The sequence below is a fragment of the Spermophilus citellus genome (assembly GCF_964194105.1).
Source record: "Spermophilus citellus genome assembly, chromosome: 4".
NCBI lineage: Eukaryota > Metazoa > Chordata > Mammalia > Rodentia > Sciuridae > Spermophilus > Spermophilus citellus.
Window position 1 is genome coordinate 103,515,690 of NC_138185.1, and position 13,185 is coordinate 103,528,874.

A 13,185-nucleotide genomic window follows, 5' to 3' on the forward strand; every position below is an offset into this window, starting at 1 on the left:
TTTCTTCATGTTGTTCCCCTGATCACAACCCCCCCCCCAGTTGGCTCTGCTGCAAAATATCAGGCCGTTTCCTCCGTGTGTTACAAGCAAAGGCTTAGCACTGTGCCAACAAGGAGTAAACACCAAACTTGAGTTGGGAATTTAAGTGCTTTCACAGCCCCCTACTTACATACCTGCTTTACACAGGTTTTTTTTAAACCTGGGCTTTTCTAACCTGCCCCCCTATCCCTGCGTAACTGTGCTTGCCTGTAATCCCAGAGGCTCCGGAGGCTGAGGCAGGAGGACCAAAATAGGAGGCCAGCCTCAGCAATTTAGCAAGGCCCTAAGCAACAGACCTTGCCTTAAAATAAAGAGTTGGGGATGGAACACAGAGGTAAAGTACCTCTGGGTTCAATTCCTAGTACCAAAACAACAAAAACCTTCCCCTGAAGGGGGGAATGTTTGCACCCTCCCATTTCGGATGCCTCTCCATTTTTGACACTAATTTCTTCTTCGTTCTCCTCTTAACACAACTCCTTCTTTGTCTTCAAAAGCCTACAAAAAACATTTCATTATTGCAGTCGAATATACACCAGCTTGTGTCTACTAGCCCTTCCAGTATTCTAAAAAGGGGAAGAACCTCTGTGACCATTCACACCAAAACTACTCCAGCACTGTAAAAAAAAAAAAAGTTGGAATATCAAATACGTACTTTCTTAATTCAAAATTTTAGAAAGGAGCTGAGGAGGGTGGTAGCCCACACCTGTAATTCCAGCGACTCGGGAAGCGAAGGCAGAAGGATCAGGGATTCAAGGCCGGCCCCTGCAAATTAGTGAGGCTCTCAGCAACTTAGTAAGACCCTGTCTCAAAATTTAAAAAGCTGGGGCTGGGACTGTGGCTCAGCAATAGCACGCTTGCCTGGCATGTGTGAGGCACTGGGTTGGATTCTCAGCACTGTGTATAAATAAATAGAGATCTATCAACAGCTAGAAGAATCTTTTTAAAAAAAAATTTAGGGCTGGGGATGTGGCTCAAGCGGTAGCGCGCTCGCCTGGCATGCGTGCGGCCCGGGTTCAATCCTCAGCACCACATACCAACAAAGATGTTGTGTCCTCCGAGAACTAAAAAATAAATATTAAATATTAAAAATTCTCTCTCTCACTCTCTCTCCTCTCTCACTCTCTCTTTAAAAAAAAAAAAATTTAAAAAGCTGAGTATTTACTCAATGGTAAAGCACCCCGGGTTAGATCCCCAGTACCAGAAAAAAAAAAAGTGAAAGTCGGTTTTCCCACCTATATCCCTCATCTGCCCAGTTCCTCCCGTAAAGATGTTTGGGTATCTGAGTTTCCTTCTCCTAGGACCTTCTTGGTGTTTTTTCTGTATTTATATTTAAGCTAACTTTTTTTGGCTTTATGTTTTTATTACACAGGTGATATTTAAATATTTAGGTTTTCATGGTGCAGCAAATCAGAAATATGGAATTCAGGGCAAAAACTTGAGGAATTGTTTCATTTCACCCCATTTACTTACCCACCATTTGGTGTGTACATTTTTCTCTATCCCATTTCTATTGGTTTTTTGTTTTGTTTTTTGTTTATTTTCTTTTACCATAAAAGAAAAAGGAATCTGAGAGAACAAGGCTGACTGTGAAGCCACCTCCAGTGGCCTCTCTAGTGGTGTCTGCCAGGAGAGCTTCAGGGGCAGTGGTCCTCCAGAGCTGCTGGGATTACAACCTTGGACCACCACACCAGGTGACCTGAAGTTCTTATTCTAGAAGGCCATGGATGTAATTCTAACAGTTCATAAACTTGGATGGAGGAAAAATGACATCTTTATTTTCTCCAAATTCTAATTGATATTTAACATTTTCTTTCATTATAAATGAAGGTAACGTTCTACAATGATCAGCAGCACCTGTGACTCTGTCGCTTGTAGAAATCACAGTTCTTGCATGTATCTCAGAAATATCATTTACATTCGTCACTACTTTGAAATCACTGTTATTAGACCTGCTGTTAGCACCTGTTATTTAATGCCTTCATAATGAAGTATGTACCTACCATATTTTAAAGTATCTTAGTAGCTATATTTCAACATAATTATTTTATTTTATACTTTTATTTTGTAATCTTATGCATTTCAAAACATTTGGAGGAAGGAGTTTATTGGCCTCAGTGACTGCCCCAGGGACTCAAGGTAGAGACCTTGGCACAAATACAGTCTGCCTACAAACATAGTGGTATTAGTGTGTGTTCCAGAAATTTGGTTTCTGAAGAGACTGAGTTTTTTTAAATGTCTGACATTCTGAATTTATCTGATTCTTTACTTATGATGTTACTTCATCAGTTTCTATTTCTCTTGTATTTTTGTATAAATGTAGTTAGTTCTAAAGACTTGATTATGTCTAAGTGAAGTGTTTTTGACAAGAATAGTCTAAACATGGTGCTACACACTTCTCATAGCATCACATAAGAAGGCATATGAGTTGGGCACGATGGTGCACACCTGTAATCCCAGCAGCTGGGGAGGCTGAGGCAGGAGGACCAAAGCCAGCCTCAGCAATTTAGCAAGGCCCTAAGCAACTCGGGGAGACCCTGTCTTTAAATAAAATACAAAAAAGAGCTGGGAATGTAGCTTAGTGGTTGAGGGCCCCTGGGCTCCATCCCCAGTATTTATCCCCCTTTATGTTCAAAACACTAGAAAAACTATGGATAACAGGAACTTACCTCAACATTTTAAAAGCTATCTATGCTAAGCCTCAGGCCAGCATCATTCTAAATGGAGAAAAACTGAAGGCATTCCCACTAAAATCTGGAACAAGACAGGGATGCCCTCTCTCACCACTTCTATTCAACATAGTCCTTGAAACACTGGCCAGAGCAATTAGACAGACAAAAGAAATTAAAGGAATAACTAGTGGAAAAGAAGAACTTAAACTAGCACTATTTGCTGATGATATGATTCTATACCTAGAAGACCCAAAAAACTCTACCAAGAAACTTCTAGAACTAGTAAATGAATTCAGCACAGTGGCAGGACATAAAAGCAACACCCATATACAAAGGCATTTTTGTATATCAGTGACAAATCCTCTGAAAAGGAAATGAGGAAAACTACCCCATTCACAATATCCTCAAAAAAATAAATAAATAAATACCTGGGAATCAACTTAACAAAAGAGGTGAAAGATCTATATAATGAAAACTACAGAACTAGAAGAAGAGAGAAATAGAAGAAGACCTTAGAAGATGGAAAGTGCCACCTTGCTCATGGATAGGCAGAATTAATATTGTTAAAATGACCATGCTACCAAAAGCACTATACAGGTTCAATGCAATTCCGATCAAAATCCCAATGGCATTCCTCATAGAAATAGCAAAAGCAATCATGAAATTAATCTGGAAAAATAAGAGACCCAGAATAACTAAAGCAACCTAAGCAGGAAGAGTGAAACAGGTAATATCGATATACTAGACCTTAAACTTTACTACAGAGCAATAGTAACAACAACAGCATGGTACTTGGCACCAAAACAGGCTGGTAGACCAAAGGTACAGAATAAAGGACACAGAGACTAACTCACAAGATTACAACTACCTTATATTAGACAAAGGTGCCAAAAGCATGCACTGGAGAAAGGATATCAACTTCAACAAGTGGTGCTGGGAAAACTGGAAATCCATATGCAACAAAATGAAATTGAATCCCTATCTTTCACCACGCAAAAAGTTAACTCAAAATGGATCAAGGATTAAACCAGAGGCTCTGCGTCTAATAAAAGAAAAAGTAGGCCCTAATCTCCATCATGTGGGGCTAGACCCCAACTTCCTTAATAAGATGCCTATAGCACAAGAATTAAAACCAAGAATCAACACATGGGACGAATTCAAACTAAAAAGTTTTTTCTCAGCAAAAGAAACAATATGTGAGGTGAATAGGGAGCCTACATCCTAGGATTTATAAAGAGCTGAACAAGATAAGCACCAAAATAATAATAATAATCCAATCAACAAATGGGTCAAAGAACTGAACAGACACTTCTCAGAAGAGAATATACAATCAATCAACAAATATACGAAAAAATGCTCACCATCTCTAGCAATCAGAGAAATGCAAGTTAAAATTACTCTAAAATACCATCTCACTCCAGTAAGAGTGGCAGCCATTATGAAGTCAAACAACAACAAGTGCTGGTGAGGATGCAGGGGAAAAGGCACACTCATACATTGCTGGTGGGACTGCAAATTGGTGCAGCCAATTTGTAAAGCAGTATGGAAATTCCTTGGAAAGCTGGGATTGGAACCACCATTTGATCCAGCTATTCCTCTTCTTGGACTATACCCAAAGGACCTAAAAACAGCATACTACAGGGACACAGCCACATCAATGTTTATAGCAGCACAATTCACAATAGCTAAACTGTGGAGCCAACCTAGATGTCCTTCAGTGGATGAATAGGTTAAATTTTTTTTAAAAAAATGTGGCATTTATACACAATGGAATATTACTCAGCACTAAAAAAGAATTAAGATCATGGCATTTGCAGGGAAATGGATGGCATTAGAGCAGATTATGCTAAGTGAAGTTAATCCCAAAAAAACAAAATGCCGAATGTCTTCTCTGATATAAGAGGGGTGACTCAAAATGGGGTAGGGAGGGAGAGCATGGGAGGAAGATTACCTCTAGATAGGGAATAGGGGTGGGAGGGGAAGGGAGGGAGAAGGGGAATAGCATGGATGGTGGAAGGAGATCCTCATCATTATACAAAATACATGTATGAAAATGTGAAATAAAAGGCACAGGCTGTCTGGTTTTCCTATTTATCAGTGATGAAAAGTATGATCACTGGCTAAGGAGATTAGACACTTTTGCTTTTGCACAATCGATGTTATTTACTGTTATGGAAAATTTTAAACAATATACAAAAGTAGAGATGATGATATAATGAACCCTGATGTATCTGTCACTCAACTTCCTCAGTTATTAACATGTGACCAATCTTGTTTCATTGGTATCCCTCATTCTTCTCCCACACAAAAAAAAAAAAACACATACATGCAAATCCCAGATATTATGTCTATCTAATTCATAAACTATTTTGTATGTATCTCTAAAAACTAGATCCCTTTTAAAAAAAATTTGTAAATGTAGATGGACAGATGCCTTTATTTTGTTTATTTTTATGTGGTGCTGAGGATTGAACCCAGTGCCTCACACATGCTAGGCAAGTGCTCTGCCACTGAGCTACAGTCCCAGTTCCCAATCCCTTTTTTAAAACATTTTGTTGTTGTTGTCAATAGACCTTTATTTTATTTATATGTGCTGTTGAGAATTGAACCTAGGGCCTCACACATGCTAGGCAAGCTCTTTACCACTGAGACACAATAAGATCTGTTTCTTATATAGTACCATTATTACATTTAAACACTAATAATTCCTGCAGGGCACATGCCTGTAATCCCAGTAATTTGGGAAGCTGAGGCAGGAGGATCATAAATTTGGGGCCAGTCTAAGCAACTTAGCAAGGCCTTCAGCAATTTAGTGAGACCCAGTCTCAAAAAATAAAAAGGGCTAGTAGCTCAGTGGTAAAGTACACCCGGGTTCAATCCCCAGTACCAAAAAAAAAAAAAAATTTTAATTTACATATTTAAGTATACAATCAATGTTCAGATAGATCCCTGATTATCTCATATACATGTTCTTTTGTGATTGGTTCAAATCAGGATCCAAACAAGGTCTATATATTTTATTTGATTAATAAGCCTGTGTCTTTCTTTCTTACAATTAATTTGTTGAAGAAACTTAGCACATTTTCTTAAAATATTTAATTTATAGATTAATTGAACATTAAGTCTTCAAACATGAGTTCCATGGGAGAATGAATGGGAGAATGATTTGGTATATCTTTGCATTTTTAGTACAAAAGGAAATAAGTCACTAGCTTACACAATAAATCATCAACCAACAGTAAGAAGAAAATTTCCTTTCAGAGTCAGGTATTTAAAATGTTATTTTGAAGCAGGGTGCATACCTGTAATCTCAGTTACTTCACTCCAGAGATTGAGGAAGGAGGGTCACAAGTTTAAGGCAATCTTGGCAATTTGGTGAGACCCTGTCTCAGAACTAAAAATAAGGGGGGCTGGGGTGTATCTCTGAGGTATGTGCAAAAAATAAGTAATTGCTGTAGGAGAGTGATCCTCACTTTCGCACTCAGCTGAATTTACAACTACATCAAAATAGAGTACTGGGGCTGTGGCTCAGTGGCAGAGCACTTCCCTAGCATTTGTGAGGCAATGGGTTCAATACTTAGCACTACATAAAATAAACAAAATAAAGACATTCTGTCCATCTACAACTACAAAAAAATTAAAATAAACTACTGATTTTCATTAAGACTTTCTGGGAATGAACATGACAATTACTTAATACAATATATAATAAAATAAACTTGAAATAAAAAATCAACTAGAATAACCAACTAGAAGCTGATTGTATTTCATTTTCTGCAGCTGCCACAACAAAGTACCACAAACTGAGTGAACAACAGAAGTTTATTGTTTTATACTTCAAGTGGGTAGAAACCCCAAGTGTTGGTCGGGCTGGTTCTTCTTAAGGGCTGAGGAAGATTCTGTTCCTTGCCTCTCCCCTTTGCTGACAATCTTTTGTGTTCCTCTAGTTTGTAGAAACATTGCTCCACTTTCTGTCTTGATCTTCCCATAACATTATCCAATGTGTCCAAATGTGGATGACTATTTGTTTCTTTGTCCAAATTTTGCCTTTTTCATAAGGACATCAGTCAGATTAGGAGACTACCCTACTTCAGTATGACATCATCTTAATTAAATACATATATTTCCAACAATGCTATTTCCCCACAGCCTGAGATACTGGGGGTTAGGACTTCAACATATGAATTTAAGGGAAAGGAACATAATTCAACCCATAATACTGATCTGTTTTAAATAGACATATGATATTTTCATTGACTTCTGATTAGTTTACCAGTTTGCTTCTTTGACCTGGTTTGCTTCTCTGGAACAATTCCACACCACTTCCCACCACCTAGAGATTTAGTATTCCCTCACAATAATGAGGGTATTTGGAGATCTTCATTTCTGATGCTAACGTTTTCCACGTTTTTTTCTTTCTTCCAAGGTCTTAAATAGTATTTTGAATTGGTATAAGATAACAGTATGCGGTAATGGTGGAGAATGAGAATTGCTGGGGGATGACTTTATTTATTTAGGACAAGGAGAGCAGCTATTGACATGAAAGCAAAGTTTTGTCAAAGAAAATTAATTATTTGAGGAAAACATGAAGGAAAGGAGACTCGTTTGATTTGAGGAGAGGAAAAGATGTTTGTTTGGAGATGCATTTTGAGACTCTAAAAAGATCCAAGGGAAAATCTGCAATTTGAATCACTGTCTAAAAAAACAAAAAAGGATAAGAAAGTCCTAAGGGTCTGTTCACAATCACTACCTTATTAGCTCATCACCAAAACAGATAATGGTTTACAAAGATTCTAAGAGCTTCTCTCCAAATCAATCTTCAATATCACACATAGCATTAAATAAAAAATAAATAAATAAATATTTTGACAGAGATCCCTTCAGTAATGTCTATGAACTCTATAATTTCTTTGATTTAATGTCTTCTTAACCCCTAACGTTTGGCATTCAATGATGTATTTGTTACTCGGTATCAAATATTTTTCAAACCATATTGTCTTTATATTTTGAGATGAAATTTTCTATTCTTATGGTTCCTTTGGGCGGGGGAGGAGTCTTTGCAGTTTTTTATGTATTCAATTGTTTTTTTAAATACGAAACTCCTGGCTGACATCAGTTAATACCGTTGATAAGAAGTGAAATTGTTGAAAACTGAAATCGGTCTTGGGAAGAGGCAAAAACAAACATTGCCGCCCAACGTGGGGCTCGAACCCACGACCCTGGGATTAAGAGTCCCATGCTCTACCGACTGAGCTAGCCGGGCAGTTGAGGCAACAGCCCTTCCTGGACCCCTTCAAAGGATTCAGATTGTTTTAATTTGCTCCAAAGGTTACATTATGTGTTAAATGATCTTCTTATAACCTTTTTTGGTAAAGTTTTCCGCGACTTTCAAAATCGTGTTTCATTTCTGCTTCTCTGCGCCCAAACTTCTGATATTTAGTAAAAATGTTCGCGCAGCCCTCTAGCGGTCGGCCTCTCGAAGTCTCCCCGCAGGCACCGCAGCCCTAGGGCAGCGGTCCTCGGCTCCCGCCGGGAGAGCGTGATTGCCTCCCAGATTCCCGCGCGCAGAGGGCTCGGCCCTGCCCCGGGCAGGGCGTGTTCTGGGCCCGCGTGGCGGCAGGGCCGGCTCCCGTAAGGTCCTGCACCCTCCAGGAGCCGTGGGCCGCGGGCGCAGCTGCAGAGCCCGGCCCTCCCCCACCGGGTGACCTGGAGACTGCTGGGATGTTTGTGGGGCGGACCGTGGCGGTCAAGCCCTGCCGCATTGTTCACAGCAAGGAGCCCCCGAAGTCAACGGAGAAGCTGCCACTCGTGGGTAGGGTTCGCGTGTACAGACAAGTGAAAAGTGAAAACACTCTACAGACCGGTAGAGAACTTCAGGGTGGGAAAGGACCATTATTCCAAACCTCCCCCACTAAAACGAAAAAAAAGGATTTTTTTTTTTTTTTCCAATAGGAACTGCATTTCACCGTCTCCAACGGTCCCAGTGAATTTTGGACAGCTCTACTTTTTAAGAAAAATAGGTATAGCAAAAGCGTACTTTGGCATAACTTTCTTAAGAAACTCTGTTGACTACAGTTAAACCTTTACGCTACACAGTTGGTGGAGCGCTGCACGGTCCCACAGGGTTCCAGGAACACCACCCGCGTTCCTAGGTGCAAGACTAGACATTCTAACTGTAGAAAGGAGGATCAGGCTGGCACTACCCTAGGTCAGAAATTAATCCGAGTTGTGCCGGAGGTTTACTGATCCTCGACATGATAATGTGTCTTCAATAGTGCCACAAGATCAATGGTAATTACTTATTTTTAATTACATATTAAGATCTTAATTATTTCTTAAGATCAATGGTATTATTAACACCAGACAGAAATGTTTCATTTGGGTCCATCGGCATAAAATATTAATTCAAGCTTACAGGAAATAAAGGGAACAGAGGCAGAAAGTGAATGATATCACAAGGAAGCCATAACAAAATAAGGTGGGAAATTCTGAAATACAACTGACGGGGGTTTTCAGCATATATAATTGTTTCCCCCCGCCCCCTGTACTGGGGATTGAACCCAGGGGCTCTCTATCAATAAGCTACATATCAGTTTTTTTAATTTATTTTTTACATTGAGACAGGATCTTACTAAATTACTCAAGAGTAGCTGGGCTCAGTAGTGCATTCCTGTAATCCCACTAATACAGGAGGCTGAGGCAGGAGGATCACAAGTTTGAGGCCAGCCGCAGCAATTTTGCAAGACCCTCAGCAACTTAGCAAAACCTTGTCTCAAAACAAAAACTAAAAAAGAACTGGGAATGTAGCTCAGTGCTGAAGCTTCTCTTGGTTCAAACCCTAGTACCAAAAATAAAATACCCCCCAAAATTTTTACCCAGGCTGGCCTCAAACTTGCCATCCTTTTGACTCTTGCCTCAGCCTCTCTAATCACTGGGATTACAGGTGTGCAGCACTATACGCAGCCCTCTCATCTACCTTTTAAAAACATTATCTTTTTATTATTACAGAAGCATACATATGGGGCATTGGATGTGTAGCTCAGGGCTAAGAGTTCTTGTTCAGTATGCTCAGCATGCTCAAGGCCCTGTGGGAGATCCTGGAGGTTTAGTACTCAGCACTGTCAAAAAAGAAAAAAAAGATGAGTAGGTTGCAGAAACACAAGCCTGTAATCTCAGCAGAGCTCAGGAGGCTGAGGCAGGAGGATCACAATATCAAAACCAACCTCAGAAACTTAGCCAGGCCTTAAGCAATTTAGGGGGACCCAGTATTGAAAAATAAAAATGGCTGGAGATGTGGCTCAGTGGTTAAGCACCCCTGGGTTCAATCCCTGGTACAAAAAAAAAAAAAAAAAAAAGGTGGACTACAAATCTGGTCCAAAGGTTTCTAGCAGTCAAGCCAAAAAAGGAAAGCTGACCAATTACCCAGTTCAGATCCTAATGTTTTTAGGATCAAGCCACTTAAACTGAATCAACTCTTTGTGTACCAAGACCCAAAACAGACACTGCTGAGCTGGGGTTGTAGCTCAGTAGTAGTACCACTTGCCTAGCACATGTGAGGCACTGGATTTGATCCCCAGCACCACATGAAGATAAATAAATAAATAAATAAAGGTATTGTATCCATCTACAACTAAAAAAATAAAAATAGTAAAGAGACATTGCTATACAAATCCTGTTATTCAGAATAAATCTTCTGATTATAAGATACCTGGATGGAACTATGTATTGCGTATCTTTTTTTATTGTGGTAAAATGTACATAACATAAAATTGACATTTTAAAGTGCACAGTTCAGTGGTATTAAACACACTCACATTATTGTGCAACCATCACCACCACCATCTCCAAAGCTATTTCATCATCCTAAACTGAAGTTCATAACCTTTACACAATAACTCCCATTTTCCCTTCCTGCTAGGCCCTGTAACCACCACTCTACTTTCTGTCACGAACTTGACCATTAGGTAGTCACGTAAGTGGAATCATACAATAGTGTGACTCTTTGCATCTGGCTTATTTCACATAGCACAATGACTTCAAGATCCATCCATGTCGTTTGGGTCAGAACTTCATTCCTTTTAAACTGAATAATATTTTAGCATATGTATGCACCACAATTTTGTTTATTTATCAGGACATTTGGGTTGTTTACCTTTTCGCTGTTGTGAATAATGCTGCTATAATCATGGGTGTGAAAATATCCATTTAAGTCCCTGGTGCCGATTATTTTGGGTATATACTCAGAAATGGAATTGCTGGATCATGTGGCAATTCTATTTTTAATTTTTTGAGCAAGTTTCTTTGGAATTTTAACCTTTATTACAAGCCACTTCCATAATGCAGGCCTCTGTTTCTTCATCTACAAAGTATGCAGTGGTGGTGGTGGGGATGAAAGGCAATGGAAGGGTAAGAGCAGGGGAGGCCTTAGGAGGGGTCTAAGGAGCCTCCTAGCCAACAGCTAAGGAATTGTTGTTCACCTAGAACTCTGGTCAAAAGTACTAGCGGCCTGTCTCCTCTTTAGAGTTGGTTCAAACAGAAAAGCTCTTCTTTCCAAGAGATTCAGCTTGATTTATCCTAGATGTTAGGCCTGGAGAAGTCTGGGGGGTGGGGGTGGAGGATGGGTAGCTGAGGGAACAAGGCTGGTATCACCATGGAGGCCTCTGTGTCTCTCACCATCTCCACCAGCATTTCTTCTTGCACTCCTTCGCCTTCTCAGTTCACCTGTCTGAATCAGAGAGAAGAGGGTGAGCTGGAGTCTAGGCCAGCCTAAAGCACAAAAATTGAAATTTCAGCAAGGTAATTTCATTGAAAGGAACTGTAGCATCATTAGATGGCTGAGATGAGATTCATGAAGACCCTTGGACTCCTGTCCCCTCCCCTTCTACACCTGTGTACCAATCACAGCTAAATCAGATTCCTTCATGATTTGGGTTGAGACCTCTGTAGCTAGTACAACCTTTGATATTTCCCCTAAAGCACTTCATGGTTGTTCCTTTGCCTCAGGATGAAGTCCAGACTCCCAGATGAGGCCTACCAGGTCTTGCCTGGTCTAATTTCTGCTACCTTGCTGGCCTCATGGATTGCCCACTCTTTCATGTACCAGATGATCCTGGATAGAGCAAAGCCTGTATTACTACGCCTCCAGAGCCAGATGCACTTCTTTCTTAATTTGGGGTGCTCACCCCTATTATCCTTTCTCAACAACATCCTGGAAGACCCAGATCAAGAAGCAGGTCCTCCAGGAAGGCAAGAGATGTTTCTCAACACTGTCCCTCTGTCATGACCAATCGGACAAGAAGTACTCAAGAGATACTGGCCCAAGAAACCAATGTTCAGATGGCCCTGCTTGTTACACCATGTAACTGAAAACTGCCTTCCTACCTCCTAGGAGTGTACTGAGGACTGTGAATGGACATGCATGGTGCATGCCACCTGGCACTGAGACCACCTGGCTTTCTCACCAGTTGTGAGCTTGCTGGACAAGGACCTTGTTTTCCACCCTTGGTGGGTGCCCATTAAATGAGTAGCTTCCTGCCATGTGCTCCTTCCAATGATCTCATTCACATCAAGGAGATGGCTTCCAGATCACATGAGATTTGATTGTAGGGAAAGGGGTGCAGTGGGATCTGCGGGCATTGCGAGAGTGGGGACAGGAAAGCAGCCTAAAAGGCAAGGGAAAGAGCACAGCTGCCAAGCCGGTTAGTATGGGTGCATTCAGAAGGACAGAGAAGAACCAGTGTTGCTAAGGATGCAGAGAAATTGGGACCCTTGTATACTATTGGTGGGAAAAACCATTGGAAAACCATTGTCAGCTCCTCAAAAGGTTATTGGGGGGGGGACAGGGCTGTAGATCAGTGATAGTGCAATTGCCTAGCATGCACAGGGCCCTCCATTTACTCCCCAGCATGGGAAAAAAAAAAAAGATTATGTGTATAGTTACCATAAGATCCAGCAGTTCAACCCTCAGGGTATACATTCCAAAGAAATGAAAACATATATTTGCACAAAATCTTGTACATAAATGTTTTTAGAAGCATTACTTATCATTGCCAAAAGTGAAAACAAACCAAATGTCCATCAACTGATAAATAAATAAAATATTCTATAATATTATTCAGCCATCTGGCTGGGGTTGTGGCTCAGCGGTAGAGTGCTTGCCTAGCATGCATGAGGCCCTAGGTCCAACCCTTGGCACCACATAAAAATAAAATAAAGTGTCTACCTTCAACTAAAAAAAAAAAACCCAAATATTTTTTTTTAAAGAAAGAGTGAGAGAGACGGAGAGAGAGAGAATTTTAATATTTACTTTTTAGTTTTCTGCGGACACAACATCTTTGTTTGTACGTGGTGCTGAGGATCGAACCTGGGCCGCATCCCCAGCCCCAAGCCCAAATATTTTTAAAAATATTTTACTCAGGGCTGGGGATGTGGCTCAAGCGGTGGAGCGCTCGCCTGGCATGCGTGCGGCCCGGGTTCG